The 25,631-nt window shown below is 48.4% G+C and overlaps 1 long non-coding RNA gene across 3 annotated transcripts; it reads right to left on the bottom strand.

Annotated features, from left to right (window-relative positions):
- Positions 1-19,555: 19,555 nt before the first annotated feature.
- Positions 19,556-22,637, bottom strand: LOC131506573 (uncharacterized). Of its 3 annotated transcripts, XR_009259043.1 has the most exons (3): positions 22,541-22,637; positions 20,794-21,016; positions 19,556-20,415 (listed from the first exon to the last, which is right to left on the bottom strand). It is a non-coding gene; the product is annotated as an uncharacterized LOC131506573 (long non-coding RNA). The 3 variants fall into 3 exon arrangements; XR_009259042.1 differs by lacking the exon at positions 22,541-22,637 and having other exon boundaries at positions 20,710-21,182; XR_009259041.1 differs by lacking the exon at positions 22,541-22,637 and having other exon boundaries at positions 20,794-21,148.
- Positions 22,638-25,631: the final 2,994 nt, after the last annotated feature.

Here is a 25,631-nt window from a genome sequence, read left to right as displayed (position 1 = left end):
TACCTCTGGGAATTTGGAAAGAGCCATAAACTCTCAGAGAGCTCAGGGACCGGAGGACAGCAGGGACTCAGAAAGATACGGCTTTGCAGCAGGCCTCTGGATAAGAAGCAGTTTCTAGGGGCCAGGTGGCGGACAGAGAGCTGGTGAAGATTCAGCAGACGTAGCTGGCAGTTCTCCAACCTGGGGACTGGATTTCCTGCCTCTGAACCACAGCCTCCTGGATGGCCCTGGCGCCGGTCCCTGCCTGGACCGTGGATCACATGAATGCCGACTCAGAGCGCATTGGATTATTAACACGTTTTAGTCCTCCGCGAGTGAGGTGGTCTTAACTCACTCTTTCTCCAGCAGACCGTTCTGACTCTGGATTCGTTCCCACTGTCCAACCGCAGCATTTGAAGCTGCTTTAGAGCTAACACAGTCCTAGTAAAGCCATACACGTGGCAAGTTGGGCTTTTCCAGAATCATTGACCGAGGTCTTTTGACATAACCTGATTCCCATTTTCTGCCCTTTTTACCCTCCTTCAATGGCATGTCGAGCGTGTGTGTGACTTTGTTACTTTACTGGTAATTCCCAGCCACGGATAATTCATCCTTTCTATTGTTCCAACAGCAGCCTGTCATCTTACTACCACCGTAGCTCAGTGACCAACTGCTGGCGTAAACACTGCTTGTGTGTGACCAGCTTGGACGTTTTCACCGACTAAATCGATTTGTGGTCCAGTTAGTCTAAACTCCAATCAGTGATGCACAATGGAGCACGATCATCACTTAGAAGTTAAGGTCATGGCGCCCAAAGTGTACATCTTACATCACAGCCAATAGTTTTTCTATTTGTTTGTTAATTCTGTTGTTAGGGGCGCCGGGGTGGCTCAGTCGGTTGAGCGTCTGTCTTGATTTCGGCTCAAGTCATGATCTGACGGTCGTGGGATCAAGGCTCAGTGCTGCGTGTGGAGCCTGCTTGGAATTCTCCCTCTCCCTCTCCATCTGCCTCTCCTTCTCTCTCTCTCTCTCTCTAAAAATAAAAAATAAAAAAATTCTGCTGTTAATATATTGGAGTATTGTATTTGTGTTTTGTAAACGTTTAATAAGATTAAGTCCAAAAAAAATGGGATGGGAATTGAACAAAAACCTTATGCTTATAAGCAGATGTTTTTGTTTCTTTCCTGGGTTTGGTCTATGCTAGAAACACATGTGGCTCAAGGATTTGAAATTCAGTTTTTAGGTCACCTTAGTGCACAGCAACCTTCGAAAGCATCCTTCAAGTAACGCCTGGGCAAAAAGGGACACACGACTCTGTGTACGTGGGGGTGGGGGCAGAGAGTCGAGACAGTCCTCCAAAATAAAAGAGTTCTGGCTCAGAGCACCTCATATTAGTTTTCTCTTATCAATAACAAATTACCCCAACGTTTGATGACTTCAATCGACAATAAGCGTTGCTGTCCTGTGTATCGTCTCTCTGTTTCCGTGGGTCACTCAGGAGCACCTTAGGTGGCCGTCTCCGGCTCACGGCTCACGGGTCTCTCCTGAGGTTATAGTCAAGGTGACAGGCAGGCCTGCAGTCACGGAAGGCTCGACCGACGCTGAAGGATCACACTTCACGGTTGGCAAGTCGGTGCCGGCTGTTGGCAGATGTCAACTCCTTGCCACAGGGACCTCTCCGGAGGGCTGCCGGTGTCCTCTCAACGTGACAACCGGTTCCCCCAGAGGGAATGATCCGAGAAAGAACCACATGGAAGTCACACTGTCTTATTCTTACCTGGCCTCAGGAGTCACATACCATCATTTCTGTGATATCCTTATTGATTCACAGGCTGACTATTCAGTATGGGACAGGCTGGAATACTAGGTGCCACGAATCACTGGGGGCCTTCTCCACCAGGAGAAGTCTGGCCAACATAGTAACCCAGACAGATGCTGGCCCCTCAATATTTCCAAGTCTTCTACATTGGTCGAGCTTCCTTGCCCTTCAAAACAAAATTAAAAATCCTCTTGGGGGCACCTGGGTGGCTCAGTCCGTTAAGCATCCGACTCTTGATTTCAGCTGGGGTCACGATCTCACGGTTCACAGGATGGAGCCCCGCACTGGGCTCTGTCCTTCGGAGGCTCAAGTGCTGTCATTCTCTCTCTCTCTCCTTCCAACAATAGGCAAACTGTATTTTTTAAATCCTCTCAAACATGCATCCCAATTACAGTGGGAAACCTAATGGCTACCCCAACCTCTGCATCTAGTCCCAAAGCCCCGGGGCGCTATGCTGGACACTGAGATGTTCAGATGTTTGAGCAAGGACCTGTTGTCACAGCTGCTGTGTGGCCACCTCCAGCCCTCACCTCCTCCAGGCTGTGCCTCGGCTGCACCTTGCCCAAGGCCACACCTTCTGGGGCAGCCCACGTCCGGTGACCGATGGAAGAGGGCATAGGAAGGTCCAGCCACTCAGCCCAACTGGGAACAACCCTGACAGGCCACCGCAGGCCCAGACTGCCACCGGGTCCCCTAAAGTCCAGGTCAGCTTCTGCCTCCCCTCGTCCTGACCCCACTGGCCTCCATAACACACATCCTGGATTCCACACCTGAGCAGCGGCCTCCTGGAAAACCCAAACTGGAAATATCCTTTCCCCTCAGAGCTCTTCCAGAGCATTCTCCCTCCTCAAACCAAACAGAGTTCTGTTCATGTCTTCGGTGGAGCCGATTAACTGACTCTGATTCATTCCTGGCCCTGGCCACACAAGTTCTATTTTGTCACAACCAGTCCGGTCCATCAAGTTCCTCATTAAATGAACTGTTCTCTCCCTTAGAAATTCCAAGCTCAGATATTAAAGCATTGATTTTTTTTTTTTCCTTCACTCAAGGAAAAGGAAAGGGAAATAGAGGCATGTCTCCACTTAACTCCCAGGCCTCCCCGCCCTGCCTCAAAACCAGCCTGGCTCTAACCTTGGCTCCCACTACTCCCATTACCGACTGCCCCTGCCATCTTGGTTGGGCACTTTTCTATCTCGCCCCACGCACCTGTTTGCCAGCCCACCCCCATTCCCACCCTGTCACCCGTTCCTCTCCCTCTGCCTCCTTCCCCCCACGTCCCCGCAGCTGGCTGGCCACTCTCCCTCCCTGCAGACAGAGCCCTGCCCACTCCAGAACCCGTTCCTACTAGGCCAGAAAGGGAAGAAAAATGAAAAACAAAAAAAAAAAAGGACTTTAAGGCTGCAGCCCCTGAGCATGAAGAATCTTTCCAATGAGGGGTTTGTGGTATGCACGGCTTAGGAAGGCCCAGCTCACCCCTTCCAGTCTGGTTTTCTCGCTACGCCTGAGTTCTTAGGGTCAAGCGGTGCTCCCCACCTTCATTTCCAGTTCCTGCGTAATCCCCCGGCCCTATCAGACCGGGACATGCATGCCTTGCCTCTTCCAGACCCTCAGTCTGGGTGTGGACTCTCGCTGTGCCTCCTGGAGGGAGACAAGCTAGATTCACCTGCACTGCCCGCCTGCTTAATTGTTGGGTGCGGGCTCCTCCCTGGATCCCCCATGGCAGTGACGTATGCAACAGCTTGCTTTGGACCTCCTGGGCCCACTCCTAATCCACACTGCAGACTGCTGTCCCCGGGCCGATGTCTCCAGGCTCCTTAGCCACCCAGCACCCAGCCCTCCAACGGAGGCTTCCAAGAAAGAATCACAAGTGAAGCCTGTTTCCTCCTCTTGTGCGCTGCTGGTGGAAAGCACATAATTATATCCTTCCTTTATTTGCTCCCTGCCTTGTGTGGGTCACGTCTCACCAGCTAATTTGTAAACTCATTAAGCGCAAAGACTGAGTCTCTCTACAACGCCGTGTTCCCATCAGGCTGACTCATTCATTAATTCATCAGATATTTCAGTGACTACTCTGTCCCAGACATTGGTGTTCAAGACACCAAGGCACGGGATGCAAGGCTGCAAAAGTAAACAGGATCCCCGCTCTCATGGTGGGAAAACAGACAATCAAATAATCACACAAATCGATGTAAAATGACACCAGAGAGCTACCACTGAAATCACTACGGTGGCAGTTCCTAAAAAAGTTGACAACAGAATTGCCATACGATGTAGCAATTGCACTTGTGGGTATATAGTCAGAAGAACTGAAAACAGAGTCTCAAAAAGATATCTGGACACCCACGTTTACAGCATTATTCACAACAGCCAAAAGACGGAAGCAACCCCGGTGTCCGTCAAAGGATGAACGGATAACCAACATGGAGTCTATCCATACAATGGAATATTACTCAGCCTTAAAAAGGAGGGAAATTCTGACATGTGCTCAACATGAATGAATGTGGAGGATATTATGTTAAGTGAAATCAGCCCATCGCAAAAGGACAAATACTGCATGATTCCATTTATACGAGGTACTTAAGGGTAATAAACTCATAGAGACAGAAAGTAGAATGGAGGTTACCAGGGTCCCGGGGGTCGGGTGGGTGGTGGGGCGGGGAAAATGGAGAGTTAGTGTTTAATGGGGACAGTTTCAGTTTGGGATAATGAAAATGGTTCTGGAGATGGATGGGGGTGATGATCAGACAACAATGTGAACATATTTAGTGCCACAGAGAAGTACACTTAAAAATGGTTAAGATATTAAACTTTATGTGTATTTTAGCATAGTTAAAAATAATGTTTAGTGGCGCCTGGGTGGCTCAGTCGGTGAAGCGTCCGACTTCAGCTCAGGTCATGATCCCATGTGTCATGGGTTCGAGCCCTGGGTCGGGCTCTGTGCTGACAGCTCAGAGCCCGGAGCCTGCTTCGGATTCTGCGTCTCCCTCTCTCTCTGCCCCTCCCCTGATCGTGCTCTGTCTCTCTCTGTCTCAAAAATAAATAAAACATTAAAAAAATTTTTTAATAAATGAAATGAAATAATAAAATAAAATAAAAATAATTTTTAAAATAACAAAGGTGCCTGGGTGGCTCAGTCGGTTGACTGACCTCAGTCGGCTCAGGTCACGGCCCCAGGGTCATGGGACGGAGCCCTGCGTCGGGCTCCGTGCAGAGCGTGGAGCCTGCTTGGGATTCTTTCCTTCCCTCTGGCCCGCCCCCGTGTGGGCACGCCCTCCGTGTGTGTGTCTCTCTCTCTCTCTCCCTCAAATAAAATAAATAAATAAATAATGAAAATAAACAAAGAGAACGCAATAACAAACAAAAACGTTACACCCGAGACAAGAGTTGAAAGAGCAAGGCAAGGCTGCCCAGCGGACGTGGTGGCCAAGTTCTGAAGGGGGGGGGGGGGCCGGTATCGGGGTCAGTGGTGCCTCCGCCCTCGCCCACCACTGAGGCTCTCAGACCGCGTAGAACTTCAGGCTTGCTCGGCAACTCTCTTCACGCAGATTTAAGAACGACATACAGAAGTAGGTAGAGGAGCCTTCGACTACAATATCCTATGGTCATGTCCAATGATACACGGGTTACCCTTCGGGCTTCATGCTAGTTTGTTTTCCAAGGACTAAACCAGTGACTCTCAGGCGTCAATATATACGAGATTTATCAGAGGGGCTTGTTAAAGGCAGACTCCTACACCCCACCCCCCGCCACATTTGTGGGGGGGGGGGGGGGCGGTTGGCATAGGGCCCAGTCATGCGTACTTTACATGATTTAAAATACACGTAGCCCACCCACCTCAAGTCACTCTAAAGACCCCCTGCAGACCACGCTTTTGTGAGACACTGGATCTGTATTCATTTTGTAAGTCTCCAACTCCCAGATGAGACCATCATCACTAGTAATTTGCCAGTCAATGGTTAGGAACCGAAAACAATTTATTTCCGAACGGCCTCACCACCCAAAGAAAATAAACAGTGCAAATAAATCCGCATACTCACGTAGGGCCCATATTTCAAGCTATTGCACCGACTTTACAACTTTCTGGGAAGCAAGGAAACATAGTTCAAGTCCGGTTCTATAAATAGATGAATGGAGGCAGGCACCGGCAGTGATAGAAAAAGAGGAGGGCTCATCAACGACAAGCGGCTCTCAGCCACCTTTCTACGTAGCAGGTGAGGTCCAGCCCGCCAGTTGCGTGGGGCCTAATCCCTAGAAGCAAGTCTGTGAAAACCGCTTACTTAGAGGCATGCACAGCTAATGTCGACCAGCTCATTAGCAAGCCATTAAAATGTGTCCCCAGCAATGATTATTAGGTCAGAGCTGGGGTATTTAGCACTCCATCAACCTGAAACCAAGATCTTCCAATACTACCGTGCCGTGGGGATCCCTGTCGCCCTGTACAGCTCATAAGGGAGAAATCCTGCTCAGTCACTACGGGGTGACTCCCCTGTTCTATACAGTTATGCCATGAGCTAAACTTTACTGAATCTTATTTCCTTGAAAAGTGGTAACACGTATATAGTGACGAGGTATTAATCAAGAGCGCATTCATTTTATAAACCTGCATACACCATTCCCCCAGCATGGCGGGTTGCGGTCCACTTGTCCCTCTTTGTTACTGAATGACATGATTCATGTCACGGGCTCCAGATGGGGTTGGATACAAGGCGGAAAGGACACTCCTGCAGAGTTTGGGGAAAAAAGTTTCCGTGAATAAGCAGAGGCCGTTTCTTTGTTATATCTAGATCTTTCACCTTTGCAGAATACCTGTTGGCCAGACTTATTTAATTTCTGCTCTCTCTCAAGACTTTCTAAGAAAGCACTCATTGGCTTGACCATCCCATTTTAATACTCCACCTTTCTTCCCATCTCATTGGTTTGCATCTTCTTTCCCTGCTGAGTCGGTAAGTGACCTAAGGAAGAGTCGGGATGAAACTCTAGGCCTCCTGATGTTTTCTGCTGCTTGATTCCACCTGTGAAAGTCTCCTTATCCCTGAGGAGCTTACAACTTTTTGAAAATTTTATAAGACGAGGCAGGAAGGTGGCCTGGAGAACATGTCCAGTAGCTCTTGGGTTTGATAGACATGTGTTTGAATCTCAGTCATACCCGCTGATACGCTTTTATCCACAAATAACAGAAACCCTATCCAGAAGGAGCTGGCGTAGGGTGCATCTGGGTGGCTGATTGATTCAGTGGCTCAAGGTTCTTTCCATCTTTCTGCCCTGCCTCACTCCAGGCATTATACCGGACACAATGGCCAACAGAAAAAGACCATTAATTTCTTTGAACGCGGCCTCTTTATTTTGTAAAATAGTCCTATCCTCTCTACGTACTTTATGGACCGGTAAGAATTAAGCAAGATAAAACATGTCCAAGCCCTAGGCAGAGCACATGGCCTATGTTGGCGCTTATATACCTTAAGACTCAGTGAGGTCTGATCCGAGTCTCCTAAGGAATATAATTTAAGGGAGTGAGGGTGCGGGCCCTGGATTTTAAATCTACACACGTTTAAAAACTGGCACGACTGCTTACTAGCTAAGTGAACTTGGATCCACTTGCAAAATATTCCTAAGCCTGTTTCCTCATCTGTAGCATCAGCAATTCTAGTATCTAGCAATAAAGAGAATATGGAGAAAGTTAAATAAAATGATGCACGTGAAACACACAGCATTGAGCCGGGTACCCTAGGGGTGTTCAATAAATACGAACCATTTTTTTATTATGCTGATCAGTGGGGGAGCAAAGAGGACTATAGCTTGGTGAGGTAGGGCGTTCCTGGGTCCCAAACATGCATTTGGGGAAGGGGATCTTCCTAGCATACCGAAGGGCGGGGACTCTGTCCCGGGAAGGACACAAGGTTAGCTCGCTAGGGTTGGTAAAGCGAGACCTGCTTTTTACCGGGTCTGGGGTGGCCCGGGGAAAGAGTAAGCTTTTGTCATGGTAATGATGCGGAGGCCTCGGCGGGAATCCCTTTCCACCCCCAGCTCAGGCCAGTCTCCGCGGAAGGGCCCGGCGGGGAGGTTGACTTGCCTCCCGAGCTCCGTAGGTGGCAGTGTGCGTGCAGCGTTGAAGGCGGGGAGGCAGGCGTGGCCATCCCGCAGCCTCGCCCAGACCCCCAGCCCAGGTCCACACCAGGCACCCGGGAAATCGCATCCCCTGCGCCCCCACCCCCACCCCGCCAGGATCCAGAGAGCCCTCCGGCCACCCACCCGCCGGCGTCCCCCTCGCTTCCCAGTCCACCTGCTGGGCTGGAAACAAACCAGGACCGCCCAGAGGCACCTTTGCAGTGAAAAATACAGCCTGAGAAAAGCCTCCGCTGAGTCTGCAAACCCCACTGCCTACCCTTTGCTTTCAAAATGGATTTTTAAACTCGTTTTTCCTTTAACTGATTCCCTGGTCAGCCTTTGGGGCTGAGAAAACCATTCTACCAGGGAGAGGCTGAAAGGAAGGATTACATGGCTCTAAGAACTCAAAGTCAGGCTCATTCTTGCTCGGCTTGTCATTCACACTGAAGTAAATGCTTTGCTCACCCCACCCCTTCCCCCAACAAGATGATTTTAGGCTTACAGGATGATTTATCCCTCTGGGCGCTCCACAAATTATTTCCTTCTGGCACCCCCCGAAAAGCAGTTGTTGCAGAGGCTAAGGGTACCAGCTGCCTGGAACACATATCAACAAATCCTGTGAAGGAGGAAGACATCAATCCTACAAAACCAAGGCAGGTGGCTACGGTCTTGGGAAAAGACAACAAAGTCCTGGGTTCAAGTTCCCTCTCTTGTCCACCAGAGTGAGTTTATGAAGCTCTTTTGAGCCCCAATCTATGAAATCTACCTCGAGAATAGAACAACAAAATTGGCAGTGCTGTGCTCAGCCATTTGGAGTTGAGCCGAAGAAAGAAATCATGAATGTGGATATACTGTATTTAAAACCTTGATGTTTTTCGCATCATTGATTATTTTGCATTAATTTTTATTTTTTAAATACAGTACTGAAATCTTACTTATCTTGGGGTACCTGGGTGGCTCAGTTGGTTGAGCGTCTGACTTCAGGTCACGATCTTGTGGTTCATGAGTTCAAGCCCCACCTTGGGCTCTGAGCTGACAGTGCGGAGCCTGCTGGGGATTCTCTTTCTCCCTCTCTCTCTGCGCCTCCCCCCACCTCGATTTCTCTCTAGAGAATTAGAGAGATTCTCTCTACCCCAATTAGATAATCCCACCCCAATTAGATTGGGGGGGGAATCTAATCTTACTTATCTTGATTACTGAGCTGAGTGGGGTGTTTTGGCGGCCTCTCAAATTTTGCACAAAAGGCACCTCACCACCTCACCCTAGTCAAAACCCTGATGGTTAGGTCAAGTAATATGTATGAACATAGCAAGCACCCTCTAGACTTTTCATGACGTTTGCTGACCGACTGCATAGAGAATTCTGAGCTGAGTTTGGGGGCTGGAGGCCATGGGAACAAGTTGTCTATGGCGAACCCTGCCTTGAAAATTTCACACAGTGTCTCGTTTAAAACCCACAACTTAGCTGAGCGTTAATGTCTACATCCTCAGACAAAAACCCAAGACTACAAAAGAGAGCATTTGTAGGAAAGTGACGCTCCCCGTTCTCCCTGGCCCAGTAACGATGATGCTTCTGCTCTGAGTCATCCGAATTCTTTCTCCTGCTGCCCCTTTTCTGCACACCCACTTGTGTGTGATATAGCAGGCAGGCCCCCAGCAGGCAGGCAGGCAGGTGGGCAGATCGGGCAGACAGCACAGCATGTTCCTCTGGGCAGGGCCCTGGGGCAGCCAGAGAACCCCAGGAGAGGGTGGGAGGTGGAGAGACGATTCCCAGAGCTCACTGGGCCTCATGCGAGCATCTCTGGGATGCACAGACTTTCAAACTGTGGGCACCTACTGGCCTTGGGGGTAGCTGGGAAGGGTGGGAAGAAGAGACCAGGGAAACACAGATTCTCCGTGTGACGTATGCACTCAAGTTCCTTGCCTTTGTTTCCTTTCTGGAAAATAAAATACTATTATTAAGGCTCCAGGAGTTTTTTTTTAAAAACTCTGGTGTTGGGGCACCCCGGTGGCTCAGTCAGTTGACCGGTTGACTTCGGCGCAGGTCATGATCTCACGGTTTGTGAGTTCGAGCCCCGCGTCGGACTCACTGTTATTAGACTGTTAGTGCAGAGCCTGCTTCGGATCCTCTGTCTCCCTCTCCCTGCCTCTCCGCCGTTTGCGCTCTCCCCAACATAAATAAATACTAAGAAAATAAAAATTAAACAATCAAAACTCTGGCACTGTGGCCCACCTTGAAAAAAAAATACTTAGAGTTCAGGGGTTTAAGAAATATAACCCCTCAATACATCTTATGAAGAAGCTGTGTCTGCCGAAGAGTTGGTCTTAAAGCAGAATGAAACAAAGTGGAATGGATGGCGTGCTTGCTTCCAGAGTTTCCACTGGCTTCAACCCCTGGGTGGGTAAGAACCTATTTAAAGCAATTTCCACGTCAACCCCTCTTGCCTCCTCCTTCCATTCTTGACCCTTTATTCTCTATTCCTCGTCTCAGGGAAAAGGAAACAAATTATCGAGTCCTTGCCCTTTGCTAGGCGGGTTGTTAGGGGTTTCCCATGCATTATCTAATTGAATGTCAAACGGGCGCTGGGAAGTAGACACTCTTATTGACATTTTAAGGATACATGTAGGCGCCACCCAGGTTCACCCAGAATCCAGTGGCTACAACCGGGCTTGGCCTGGCCTTCTGACTCCAACGCTTCCCAACCGCACCCCAACCACCGTCTTGACTTCTTTCTTTTTTTCTTTTTTTAATGTTTATTTGCTTTTGAGAGAGAGAGAGAGAGCGTGAGCCGGGAAGGGTGAGAGAGAGGGAGACGCAGAATCCAAAGCGGGCTCCAGGCTCCCAGCTGTCAGCACAGAGCCCGACGCGGGGCTCGAACTCACGAGCTGTGAGATCATGACCTGAGCCAAAGTCGGACGCTTAAGCAACTGAGCCACCCAGGCGCCCCCACCATCTTGACTTCTGACTTCACTTCTGCCATTGCCAACAATTAGTAGATGATGGGTGTCTTCCAAAATGCTTTTACCCAGAGTTTGCCACATCCAGCTGTTTGTTATTTTATTAATCTTCAGCTTATTACATGAAAGGTAAGGGGGAGACATGAGTGCTCTGTGCTCAGGATGAGAGAACAGAAGTATCTTGGGAGAAGAGGACTTTGTGTAAATAATACGTGCAAAAGGGCGGGTCCAAATCTCAACCGAATTTCATTCTTCACCCAGGAGACGCCAGCATGTGGAGTGGTTCCCCGTTCTTAGAGCTGCCTCTCCAGACGGAGAGGAAGTGCTGTGGTTCTGCCTTTGGCACGGAACGTCCCAGGGCCAAGTGCACAAAGCCCAGTGCCCACTTTCAGGACAGCAACCATTTGCAGGGCAGAGGGCAGTTTTAACCTGAGCTCTGTGAACATAGGTGGGGAGAGACCGACACAGAGAGAAGAGGAAACCACATGGGAGAAAAAGAATACGCATGTGCACGTGGAAGAATGGTATATCGTTTCTTCTTTCCTTCTGGCCTAGAGTGAAAAACCTCAGCATCACGTCCGGTTCCCCCAATTGCAGATGTTAGGACATTAACGACGGTCTGTGCGGAGGGTGGCAGAAACACAGAAGGGAAGAACAGCTCTGTGTCCTCTCCAGAGTGGAAGAGGTAAGAGAGATTGCAATTTGCCTACCTTACCTCTGGCCTCCTTTTCGTCCTTTGAATTTCTTCCTGGAATGTTCTTCCGTTAGAATTCCAGGTTTGGGCTGAGCACATTACTGCCCACCTAAAAGACTTTATTCTCCAGCCTTTCTTGCAGAAGTCTGGCCCTGTGCCTAATTTCTCACTGAAGAGATGAAAGAAATACTGTGTGGGACTTAGGAAAGGCTTTTTTAAAGGGCGAGAATGCTCTTTTCTTCTCCCCATGTTTCCATCTTGCTGAGTGGAACAGAGATGTGATGGCGGGGGCATTAGCAGCCACTGTGGACCAGGAGACCACCCTAGGGGTGGAACTGGAGGGGACATGGGTCTTTGATGGAAGTCCTGGAATGCCTAACTCTAGTCTTTTACACGAAAAAGAAATGTAAGTTTATCTTATCTAAGACTAAATGGGGAAAGGGAAGATGTGTGGGGAGGACTGTTTCTACGTTATGCAGATTAACCTAATTCTTTTTGGTTTTTAAAATGTTTTTTTATGTGTATTTTTATTTTTGAGAGAGATGGAGCACAAGTGGGGCAGGGGCAGAGAGAGGGAGACACAGAATCCAAAGCAGGCTCCAGGCTCCCAGCTGTCAGCACAGAGCCCGACGCGGGGCCCGAGCCCACAAACGGTGAGATCATGACCTGAGCCGAAGTCGGATGCTCAACCAACTGAGCCACCCAGGCGCCCCCAGGTTAACCTAATTCTAATTGATAGAGAATTTTTGTTGAAACAGCATAATCCTAGTTTGCTGGGAACTTTCTTTCCTCCACGTATAGGAAGAGACCGCGGCTAGAACAAGGAAAGTTGTATAGTGAATCTCAACTTCCTGCATTGTTAAAATGTCACACGCATTGCAGAGGCCAGAATAATTGGCTGAATGTATATTTACTGTGCATTAATAATGTGCCCGGCACAGGGGAGCCTTTGCCCGGGGAGGTCCTGCTCCCCTTGTTTTACCATAACTAATGAACCAAATCGGGGCCCCCACAACATTTCAGAAGCCCCCATTGTCTCCCCAGCACTGCAAAAGAGAAGCAAAATAATCGGTCATCACTGGCCCTGGTGGGGAGGGCTAATGACATGACCATATGCCAAGCTTTTATGTGTTGGCCCTCCTTTGAACTTTAAGCCAACCTTTATGTAATAGGTGTTACTGTCCTCAGTTTATACCTGTATCAACTAAAATGCAAAGATAGGCCAACTGGCCCTTGGACAACCAGCCAGGAATTATCTGGGACACTGCTCAATAAATATCTGTTGAATGAAGGACTGAAAGTCCAAGTTTTGTTCACTAGCTTGCAGAGCATAGATTTGGGGGGGGGGGGGGAAGCTATTGTGTGACATCCCCATTCTTAAATGTCTTTGATATAAATGAGTACAAATGGTCATGGTGCTTCCCTAGAGCCAAAATTGGATGAGAACATTTATCTACTTCTGGCCTCCACACAAACATCTTTATCAATCATTCCCCCGACCCACCTTCTAGGTGGCATTGCTGCTTCTCAGGCTCTTCCTGTGCTTGCCCGTGAGCCAACCATGGTACCAGGCACCATGAGAAAGCATAAGACACATCCCTTGCCCTCACTGTGGCTAGCAAGAGTGCAGCCTCACCCAACGGACACTGGCTTTTCAATACAGTTTCACCGCAAGACGTATGACCGTAAGCAAGCCACTCAACCACTCGGCCTCAAGCACTTTATGTATTTATGTGTTTGTCTGTCTGCTTATTTATTTTTAAGTAGGCACCATGGCCAGCGCCGAGCCCAACACGGGGCTCGAACCGACAACCCCTAGATCGAGACCTGAGCTGAGACCAAGAGTCGGACACTTAATCGACAGAGCCACCCGGGCACCCCAAGTGCCTAATGTATAAATAAAAATTTAATTCAGTAAGTGCAGGTGCTCAGCATTACGCCAAGGGTGGAGGATGCAGACAGAAAGATATGACACCTGTCCTTAAGGATGTGAGTCGAGTGAGGGAATTTGCAGATAAACATAATGGTATGGTTAATGCCAAACAGGCCGTCCTGCCCCTGAAGTTCCTGGTGTGGGGTGCATGAATGTACTCCAGCCTGGTTCAGAAGTAAGGGGGCGAGCGCTTCTCTCCATCGCCGCCGTCCTGCTGAATTTCCAGTCATCAGGGGGCTTACAAATCTCCTGGCGTTGTAAGGCGGTGTCCTCTCAAAGTGCCCTAAGGCTCATGGCGCTCAGTGGTGCCCTCAGAGTGTCTCTTTTCCTGGCCTCCTGGCACGTCCCAGGCCATGAGAGCTCAAGGACAGAGGTCCAAACACCGGTCAGAGCTAGAGCCCCCTCTCCTGGGACTGTTCCCCCCCAGACCATCATGGGGTCTACCCACAACCCGGTCAGTCCTCACTCCCCAAAGCCCTAATTTTACTTCTTCTTTGTTTTTTTTTTTTTTCCCCATGGCCTCTAGCAAAAGACATTAGGACAAAATCCAAACCCTCAGCCATACAAAATGGAGAATCCAGATTTTAGAAACAGATGGTCTTCCTTCCCAATAAGGGAGAGAAAATGATTTGACTCAGGTTGGAGTGGTACCAGTGAAGACTTGCCACTATAAGGAACATTCCAACTACGCTTTGAGAATGGTGAGCTATTCTCAGATAATAAGTGACATCTCACATTTTGGAGCGTTTCCAGGACTGTGTGCCAGGCACCGAGCGAAAGGCTTCACAGCGAGGTACGTTAGGCCTCCCTCCAGCAACCCTGCAGCAGAGTCTAATAGTAATAGCATCATACGGATGAGAAAAACAGAGGCACTGAGTCACGTGACTTTCCCCAGGTCGAGTCCAGCCCTTTGGGTCCGGGGCCCACACCCCTCACCACTCCTCTACATTCGATTATGGCGATTTTATCCATTTCTTTGAGGATCCAACCAAATAGTCTCTCCTCCGGCTAGAATGTCTTCCTGCCTCCCCTTATCTCACCAGCCCCTACTTAATCCAGGGCCCCAAATTCCGTCAGTCTGTCGGGTCTAACAAAATACCACACACTGGGTGGATTAAGCGACAGAAGCGTATGTTCTCACAGTCCTGGAGGCTGGAAGCCCCAAGTCAAGGTGTTGGTGGGTCTAGTTCCTTGGTTTGCCTTCTCGCCGTGTCCTCACACGGTCGCCCGCGTCACGTTCTCACTCGAACATCCCTGCCTCACCGGTTATCTCTCTGCGTGCTCAGATTTCCTCTTGTTATAAGGACACTGGTCAGATTGGATTCGGACTCACGCCAAAGACTCACCTTCACTTACCTACCTCTTTAACGACCCTATCTCTAAACCCAGTCACATTCTGAGGTTCTGGGGATGAAGGCTTCAGGACCTGTAACGGAGGGAGACAGGTAGAGAATTCAGCCTATAACACAGGTTAAGTGTCGTTTCCCAAGATAAGTCTTCTGTGATCTCCTAGGTGAGGTTAGTTCCTCCCATTACAAATGCTCCCACCGTGTGTTATACGCCTTCCTGCCAGCAGCGACAACTAGCTATTTAACTGGCTGTTCGCTCTACATCTATCCTTCCCTTATGTAGACGCCACTGGGGGAGGGATCATGTCTGGCTTGTCTGCTCTGTGCCCTTTTTTCCCAGCACGGTGCCTGGTACCTGACGGGTACTGTCTCAGTCCATTCAGGCTGATGTGACAGAACGCCATGGACAGAGCGGCTTGAACAACAGACAACCCTCACTGTCCCGGAGGCTGGGAAATGCAAAATCAGAGTTCTTTTGAGGGCCTTCTTCCTGCTTGGCAGATGGCCACCTTCCGACTGGATCCTCCCATGGCAGAGTTAGGAGAGGGAGAGAGAGACAGAGAGGAGAGGGACAGAGAGCAAGAGGAAGCAAGCTGTCCCCCGTCTCTTCTTATAAAGACACTAAGCCTATTCACCAGGCTCCACCCTTGGCGGTTCTCATTAAGCCTAATTGCTTCCAGATCCCATCACACTGGGGATTAGGGATTCAACGTATGAATTTGGGAGGGACCCAGTCAGTCCACGGAGGGCACTCAACAAAGACTTTTTTTTTTATTATCCAAAAATGTACTCTTATTTTGCTGTTTTCCCAGGCCCCCATACCATTTTGAGCCTGTTCATAGGCTTTCCTATTAATCTCTGACCAGCTGCTTTGTCAAACATGGAGGTTATTCCTATCCCTGTGACAAATTCTTACCTCTTAATGTGACAAAAATCCATTTCTGCTCTATCCTACCCAAACTCTTTTTTTTTTTCTAGTGGATATCTCTATTTTCTTTTTTTTTCTTTTTTCTTTTTTAAAATTCACATCCAAATTAGTTAGCGTATAGTGCAACAATGATCTCAGGAGTAGGTTCCTTAGTGCCCCTTACCCATTTAGCCCATACCCCCCTCCCACAACCCCTCTAATAACCCTCTGTTTGTTGTCCATATTTAAGAGTCTCTTCTTTGTCCCCCTCCCTGTTTTTATATTATTTTTGTTTCCCTTCCCTTATGTTCATCTGTTTTGTCTCTTAAAGTCCTCATATGAGTGAAGTCATATGATATTTGTCTTTCTCTGACTAATTTCACTTAGCATAATACCCTCCAGTTCCATCCACGTAGTTGCAAATGGCAAGATTCCATTCTTTTTGATTGCCAAGTAATACTCCATTGTGTGTGTGTGTGTGTGTGTGTGTGTGTGTGTGTGTATACACCTTCTTTATCCATTCATCCATCAATGGACATTCGGGCTCTTTCCATACTTTGACTATTGTCGACAGTGTTGCTATAAACGTTGGGGTGCACGTGTCCCTTCGAAACAGCACACCTGTATCCCTTGGATAAATACCTAGTCGTGCAATTGCTGGGTCGTAGGGTAGTTCTATGTTTAGTTTTTTGAGGAAACTCCATACTGTTTTCCAGAGTGGCTGCACCAGCTTGCATTCCCAACAAAGACTTTTGAAATAGTGTGGAAGAAGGTAAAATATTTCTTTTATTTGTAAAGAATCATGAGAGTTCTAGTTACTATTAGGATCTTTTACAAAATGAAAGAATATTAGAGCTAGAATGATCCTGGGAACTGTTTCCTCACAGCAATGAGATAATTGCTAGAAAAAGATCCTTATGAAAATCGACACCTGGCCCATCATGCTTTGTGTTTTTCTGGTTGGGTAGGGGGGGTTGGTTACGCTTTTGTTTTATTTTAAAGCAGTGCTATATTAAAAATTTTTTATGTTTGTTTACTTTTGAGAGACAGAGAGAGAGAGAGCATGAGCAGGGGAGGGGCAGAGAGAGAGGGAGACACAGAATCGGAAGCAGGCTCCAGGCTCTGAGCTGTCAGCACAGAGCCCGACGTGGGGCCTGAACCCACGAACCTCAAGATCATGACCTGAGCCGAAGTTGGATGCTCAACCAACTGAGCCACCCAGGCGCCCCAAAGCAGTGCTCTTTTATTTTTTTTATTTTATTTTTTTAATTTTTTTTAACGTTTATTTTTGAGACAGAGAGAGACAGAGCATGAACGGGGGAGGGTCAGAGAGAGAGGGAGACACAGAATCTGAAACAGGCTCCAGGCTCTGAGCTGTCAGCACAGAGCCCGACGCAGGGCTCGAACTCACGGACCGCAAGATCGTGACCTGAGCCGAAGTCGGCCGCTTAACCGACTGAGCCACCCAGGCGCCCCAGCAGTGCTCTTTTATTTTTTAATTTTTTTTTCAACTTTTTTTTTTTTTTTTTTTTTGGGACAGAGAGAGACAGAGCATGAACGGGGGAGGGGCAGAGAGAGAGGGAGACACAGAATCGGAAACGGGCTCCAGGCTCCGAGCCATCAGCCCAGAGCCTGACGCGGGGCTCGAACTCACAGACCGCGAGATCGTGACCTGGCTGAAGTCGGACGCTTAACCGACTGCGCCACCCAGGTGCCCCCAGCAGTGCTCTTTTAAAACAGTTTGTACCAGCTCACGAGAACTGACTTTTAAATCTTCAGGGATTTTTCAATTTAGCTGCTAAGTACAGCCGTTACTTAAACTTCAATTCTATGAACTTATGATTCACTAACTGATACTAGAAACAAAGGAAATACTCACGAGTCAGCACTTCCTAGTTCCTTTAGTACATTTCTTATGGACTGAATCGTGTCCCCTCCCAACACTCATATGTTGACGATCTAAGCGCCGCCACCTCAGAAGGTGACTGTATTTGGAGAGAGGGTCTTTAAAGATGCAGTCAGGTTAAACGGAGGCCATCAGCGTGGGCCCTTCATCCAATCTGACTGGTGTCCTAGTAAGAGGGGGAAATTTGGACATGCAAAGAGACACCAGGGATTCACACACGCACAGGCACGACAGCCATGTGAAGAGGCAGGCAGCAGGAGGAAGGCCAACTGCAAGCTGAGGAGAGAGACCTCAGAGGGACCCAGCCCTGCTTACACCCGGGGCTCAGACTTCCAGCCCTCAGAGCTGTGAGAAATTGCACGTCTGATGTGTAAGCCACCCAGTCTGCGATACCCTGTTACGGCAGCCGAAGCTGACAAGTACAACACTTCGCGGTTTCCTGCAATCTTCACCTACCGTATCGGTCTGGTGGAAATGCCATGTGGTGGACAGGGCACCCGGGTGGCTCAGTCGGCTAAGCGTCGGATTCTTGATCTTGGCTCGGATCATGATCCCACGAGTTTGCGAGTTCGAGCCCTGCATCAGGCTCTGTGCTGACAGCACGCTTGCTCTCTATCTTCCTCTCAAAAATCAATCAATAAACATTAAAAAAAAAAAAAGCCACATGATGGTGTGCCCCTGGGTGTCTCTCCCCAGCACTGCACGCGGTGGGTGACACCACGTTCGTAGCTTGAAACCCACCATGGTGGGAATATTTCTAGTGCAGAAACTGGCAAATATCATGAATCAGGGCTTTTCCCCGCAGGGAGCCACGTGTGAAGCATTTATCGGCACATCTCTGCTTTGAAGTGACCACTATTTTAAGTTATTTTAAAATTAAATAGTGACCAATTATTTTAAATTAATTTAAAATAAATTTAAACTTAAAAAAAAAGACCTGGAAAAACTATAAACCCCCAAAAAATTTAAATGAAGGGTGAGACAGAAGTTGGAATTTGCAATATTAACTTAAAAGAGACCAATTCCTGGGGCGCCTGGGTGGCTCAGTCGGTTGAGCATCCGACTTCGGCTCAGGTCACGATCTTGCGGTCCATGAGTTCGAGCCCCGCGTCGGGCTCTGGGCTGATGGCTCAGAGCCTGGAGCCTGCTGCCAATTCTGTGTCTCCCTCTCTCTCTGCCCCTCCCCCGTTCATGCTCTGTCTCTCTCTGTCTCAAAAATAAATAAACGTTAAAAAAAAATTTAAAAAAAAAAAGAGACCAATTCCTTATACCTCTTAATGCACCTATAAAACCAAGGCAAATGCTGTACTTAGGAAGCCCAGCAAAAATACAAAACCGATAATATAAAGGAATGCTATCGATTTTTTTAAATTATTTTTTAATGTTTGTTCATTTTTGAGGGAGAGAGAGAGAGAGAGAGACAGAGTGCAAGTGGGGGAGGAGCAGAGAGAGAGGGAGACACAGAATCCGAAACAGGCTCCAGGCCCTGAGCTGTCAGCACAGAGCCCGACGTGGGTCTTGAGCTCATGACCTGAGCCAAAGTCGTACCCTTAACCCACTGAACCACCCAGGCACTCCTAAATGAACACCATCAATTTACTATAGGAGATCATGTTTTGTTAAGTTAACTCACACATGTTGTGTTTAAAAATAAGACCCTATGGCCTCAGGTCCATCCCTTTCTTTTAAACTGCTCTGTGCTTTGACTTCCATTAACAGGGAGGCAGAGAACCTCTATTTGCATGGTATGTTGTACAAAACAGCATTAATAATTTCAAAGCTTTGTTTGCCGGTTCAAGATAATCCGACCCTGTGCTTAACCAAAACTCTGCCAGCGGGTGATCTTCGGTGCCAATTTAATACGTTGTCATTTGATCTCTGCCAAACAGTTTTGCTCATTTGAACGTGAAGTTCACATTGCAGCTTTATTGAAACCTGCACTAACAAAGTATCTAATCCAATTATTACTGGAATTGGTTACAGAAAATTTCTTCATGGCACATTTACGACTACACTTACAGCTAATGAACTGTCGCCAAGCTGGCAGGCTCTGTGATCGGAACATCTGATCGTTCTGCCAATATGAGACTGACGTCGCGGCCCCGGGCTCTTGAGGGCATGTGTGGTGGTTTAAACCGGTCTTGTTTGCTCAATTCGAACTCCTGGGAAGCTTTCCGTTACATTGTATACTGTGAAGTTATTTGAAGCAGTGTATCCTCAGTGGTTGAGATTGTAGCTACAGGGTCCCGGCGCCTGCGTTCAACCTCAGCTCCACGTTTCACGAGATCCGTGGTCTGTGGCAAGTTATTAACCTCCCTGTGCCTCGATCTTCTCACCTAAAAGAGGGGCCCCCCCCAGAGTATCATCTTCGTAAAGTTGCTGTCAGGTTACACGAGCTAATAATACCCGGCTTTGGCAGAGTGCCTGCGTAGCACATAGGACGTGCTCAGTAAACGCTTGCTGCTGCCGTTTTTATTGTCAGCATTCGGCTTTCATTTGACATGAATTCAGTCTTAAAAACAGGTTCAAACAGGGACACTTCTGGTGATTCAACTCAAGCTCCAGCACCTCCCAGAAAGCCTGCCTTCCACGCTCACTCCTGTACTGTACAGGACTCCTCTGACCCCACCTGGGCCCCCTGCAGCCCTCCAGCACCGAACACGGAAACGGTCATCGCCTTCCTACGTGGTCAGAGATGAATCCTGACCCATCTTTGCAGCCCAGCGTTCCGGCAGGATGTCCCAGGTGCGTTGCCATCGGTAAATTCTGGAAAAGAAGAAGGAGGGGAAGAGGGATGGAGGAGGAGAAGCAGGAGGAGGAGGAAGGAAGGACCTAGAAGGGAAGACGAGGACTCCCACAACCCAGCCGTCCCAGGGAGATGTAGGTCTTGAAGGGAGTCGAAACCTTATAAATAAGGCGCCGATGGTGGCCTAGTAACTGTGTGTGGCGGGGAAGGGCTAGCAGGGCACCTGCCTGCTCACCCTGGCCCCCAAGAGCTGATTATCCTCATTCAGGGGCGGGCAGCTTGACATTGGCAATGGGCGGTGCCAGCATTCCTACCACCAAAACTTTCTCCAGTCAATTTCCCAGCGTGCCACTGGCAACAATGTTTCTCCGCGACTGAGAAAGCGAAATTTTACATACCGCGTGACACAAGAGTGAGAGGCGCAGAGGGACCCTCTGCTTTCAAGCAGAGCCACCGTCTGCCTGGGCTGAGGCTGGCCCTGGGCGGGTACCAGCCCTCCGGGCACCCAACACCTCCCAGCCCCGGCCACACCTTCAACATCCCCATCCAAGTCATCGTGGAGGCATCCGTGGGGGTTCTCGTCCGGTCGCTGGTGATTGCGTCTCATCTGTTCAAAGTAGGCTAATAATAAAACGCATTATGTTAATGACTTACTGGTCATAAAAGCAAACAATCGAATGTACTATGGGCCTAATATTTTCATGAGAGAATGTGCACGTGACCCTGCAGCCCGGTGCCAGTTACATTTCTATTTACATGGAGACCGGGGACAATCAGGACATTTATCTCCCTTAGTCACTAGTCGCCCCTTCCCCCAGCTCTCTTCCCCCCTCATCCCAAAAGACATGAAAAAACGTTTTCATTATCAACTGCTATCTGTTGCTGAAAGCGGCTATTTTTAAAACATGATGTCACAGCGTCTAGAATGCTACATTGTTCGGTTGCAGAGAACACTCAATGGATTCTTCAGTTCTAGCTGTTTCTACATGTTAAGTGAACACGAAGTAATCTCCCCTTTTCATCTGGTATCTTCTTTTACCCGTTTTCAGAACTGTCACTTGATCCCTCGGGAAATTTCTGTGAGTTTATATTTCTTCCTGACCTTCAATTAATTTGCATTTTCGTATATTGTATGTGCGTATAGCTATCTCCTTCCTTTATAGGACTTCAAGTTACCACCTTTATAACTCCAGCTCAGAAGAATATTCCTATTACAGAAGCATATATTTGTATATTTAAGCGACATTTCCCTGTTCTACTAAACCTAAGTCCTGAATTATTTTCTATAGGATACCCTCAGGAATGGAAATTATGTTTTGTTTTGTATTTTGCCAAAAGAAATTTAAAAAACCACCTCTTCTTTGGGGCGCCTGGATGGCTCGGTCAGTTAAGCATCCAACTTCAGCTCAGGTCATGATCTCACAGTCTGTGAGTTCGAGCCCCGCGTCGGGCTCTGTGCTGACGGCTCAGAGCCTGGAGCCTGCTTCCGATTCTGTGTCTCCCCCTCTCTCTGCCCCTCCCCCGCTCATGCTCTGTCTCTCTCTGTCTCAAAAATAAATAAAAACATTAAAAAAAATTTTAAACACTACCCCTTCGACCAACAACAACAAAAGACACCGACACGTAGCAACCAATATTTCTTATCTGCCTGTACAGAATTTTTTTTTAATTGCCTTTAGGCATCGTTTTCTAGCTATATTCTTTCGAACAGTGTGAAGAATCCATTGCACTTTTCCCAGAACGATATTTTCTATGAGAAGAATAAACGTCTAATTCGATCTTCGCTGAGAAAATAATCTCAGTGTCTTGAATGAGTGTGACCCAAATGCCGCGCCTAACATGCGGGGCCCTCTGTTTGTGAGACTCCAGCATGAACTGCTGGTAAATTGAATTAGTGCTTCTGACAGGGACGGGAGGGGTATCCTGGAAAACTCACAAGCCAGTGGATTAACCTTGCCCAGATCCTCCTCTTTGATGTGCTTCAGCTTTAATTTACCACCACTCTTACTTCCCCAGCCCTACACACACACACACACACACACACAGCCCTTCACTTCCTTTCTTTCCAAACCACTCACTGTGCCAACCAGCATCCCTACTTCACCATGAACATATTTTCCTACCTTTACGCCCTTAGCCTCTTACCTGAGTGGATTCCCAGCTTTGGGCTTTAAGTAAGACTCAGCCATTTCCAAATTTCTCCTAACCGCAGTCGCTCATCCTGCCACACCTTGAGGACCTGGAATCCAGAGAGAGACCAGGGTCCTTCTCACCAGCTTGTGTTACCTTCAAATCATTATTCCTTCACTGTTGCGTAAAATTCCTGCTTATGTCATCTGCCCCCACTCGTTGACATCATGTGCCCACATCCTCATTATCCCTGTTCGTTCAAGACCTAGCCTGCAGCTCCTAAGCTTTTTCTTCAAACTGAGTTCTGCTTTCATTTGGATCATTTTGCTGTGTATTGACATAACCTGGCTCACATCTCAGTTTCTTGAGATTCTCACAACCAGGTCCATCACTTTTAGCCCACGTCAGACAGCCCTTGCTATGGCTTCAGCAACCGTTATGCCCCTAACGGTTTCAGGGGCAACCGTTCAGCCCCTGAAATCTGGAATTCCAATATGCTACGATCCTTTCTCGTTTTGCGATTTTTCACTGCCTGTATTGTTGTCTACTGGGGCAAAGCCAATTACCCCCAAACGTCGCAGCTTAGAACAATAAAACTTTATTCATTCACACAGTTTCTGAGAGTCAGGATTCCAGGAAAAGCTCAGCTGGGCGGTTCTGGCTCAAGGTCTCTTGGCAGGTTGTGGCCAAGATGTCCGGCCTAGCTGGAGGCACCTGCTTCCTTCCTAGATAGCTTGCTCACACACCTGGCAAGTTCATGGGACTCTTGAGTGTCCTCAAGACACGCCCACTAAGTTCCCCAGAGCAAGCCATCCAAGAGAGAGCAAGCAGGAAGCCACAGTGCCTTTAATAACCTAGCACCGTCTGCTTTTTTCCTATATGCTAGTTAGGAAGCATTATGTCCACCCCATGCTCAAGGAGAGGGCAGTTAGGCTCCCCCTTTTGAAGGGAGTGCCAAACAATTGTGTAGATTCCAATTTCTCCGCCCTACTCCATTTTCACTCCCTTTCACTTATACTCAAGGTCCCATCTGGTCCATCAGGTCATCTAGTTTCTTGCCAATATCCTCCTTCCTTTGTCCTGTCCTCCTTCTATTGCTTCCACCTAAAGGAAGAGGGACAAAAGTGTGGTCCAAACCGAGCATCCACCTGATGCCATCCCCGGAGAGTTGGGGGGTGCTGGAGGTTATCACCATACCTGTGCAAACTGGTGCTACTCCATGGCCTCCTGGGTTGAGTAGGCCCTCGACACAATACAGCACTTCTGCCTCCCAGTCACCAGACCAGCTGTTTGCTTCCTCGCCCATTCTCCCAAACCTCCCTCATCACCATGACTCAGGTTCTTCATCTGATGCCTTCTCCCCAGACCTTACACCGTACTCCCCATCTTCCCCCCCTCCTCCCCCGAAACCTTCACACAGGCCCTCAGTCACAGTGGGGGGGGATGAAGAGGGGACTCTGAGACCCAACCCTCTATGGAGTAGACACCGAAGGGATGTGTCTTTAAAACTAGAAGGACCTGAACTCTGGGTCACAAATACCCACAGCTCAGAAACCTCCTTGCTCCCCTGCTTCTGTCCTTGTGTCTTCAGCTTCCCTGTATGGACTCCTTCCCACCACCGTTTACACAGCCTCAAATCTCCCCCTCGCACGGGGAGAACCTCCCCTTCTAGCCCAGCCCTCCTCAGGTTAACACATCGTTTCTCTTCATACTTAAAAATGCTCAGAGTGACAGTGTTTTACGCTCACCTTCTCCTTTCCTTACTTTTGGCCACAGCCCCCTGAAAAGGCTGCCCTCCCTCGGTTTCCATCTCTTCACATTTTCCAACCACAGCAGACGGGCTCTATTTCCACGGGCCTGTCAACATTGGGGTTTCTCGGAGTTTGGTTGGTGGCCCTTTCTCTTTTTAACCTGCACAGTGATTCACTTCTGTGGCTTTAAACACCACCTATAGGCTGAGTAATTGCCAAGTCTGTATTCGCAACTCATATTTCTTGCCCGAGCTTCAATTTTGGAACCCCAGTGACCCACTAGACCTATTACCTTGGCTATCCCGTAGTCCCCGAACAGTCACCATGGAAGCAATATGGAGGCCATAAATTGGTCCTAGTATTAACTATGGCACTCGGTGGCTGTGAGGCTTGGAACAGATCACCCAGTCTCTCTGAACCTCAGTCTCCTCAACTGTAAAATGGAGCATGATTAGAGCTCAACTCATAAGGTAACTGAATAAGTCAAGTTATGTAAAGTTTTTTGAATGGTGCCTGGTATATGGTGGTAGGTCTCTGAAATGTGAATGCTCAAGGATTAAATAAGACATTACAGGCACAGCACAGGGCCCATGGTAAGTGTTGAGTGGGCATGATCTGGTATGATTACATCCCAGCCTCAGCAGAGCTCCTTGGTCCTCTCTCCCTCAGACAAATCCACTCCTCCTCCAGCATTCCCTCACTCGGCAAATGGGGCATTTATCTCCCACCTCTCTGCTCTCCGTGTCCAAGCAATGACCAAGTTCTAGCTCTTCTGCCATATGACTTCCTTTCTCATCAGTCCACCTCTTCCATCCCTGCTTCCATGCCACAAGATGTCCTCCCCAGATTCCCTCAAAGCCTCCCACCGGGTCTCTCTGCCTCTAGTCCTGCCCCTGGCCAATCCATTCTTCACACTGCAGCCAGAGCAATCAGTTCAAGATGCGCATCGAATCTCGTAATTTCCCTGAGGCCTCTGCATTGCCCCCCAGGCTAAAGTCCAATGCTCTTAATTGGATTACAAAGCCAATTATTGTAGGAATTTTGTTTTCCTTTCCAGACTGAACTCCCAAGCTCACCCTGCTTTCGGTGTCTCTGCTTTCTCTAGCCTGTGTCTTTGCAGATTTTTCCAAAACCTCCTCACCTTGCCGACGATCTCGCGCTGGTCCTGTAGCTCTCAACTTGGATGACATCTCCTCCAGGAAGTGTATCTGACTGTCCCCAAACCAGGTTAGGTATGGCCCCCAATTTACTCTCCTGGAGCCATGTGGACTCTCCGAAATCACGATCATCATACTGTTGTAACTAGCTGTTTATTTTCTCCCCAACTTATGTCATAAAGGTCATCACGTGATGGA

This window comes from Neofelis nebulosa, chromosome 3, assembly GCF_028018385.1.
Source record: "Neofelis nebulosa isolate mNeoNeb1 chromosome 3, mNeoNeb1.pri, whole genome shotgun sequence".
Classification (NCBI taxonomy): Eukaryota; Metazoa; Chordata; class Mammalia; order Carnivora; family Felidae; genus Neofelis; species Neofelis nebulosa.
This window is presented reverse-complemented; position numbering and strand designations above follow the sequence as displayed.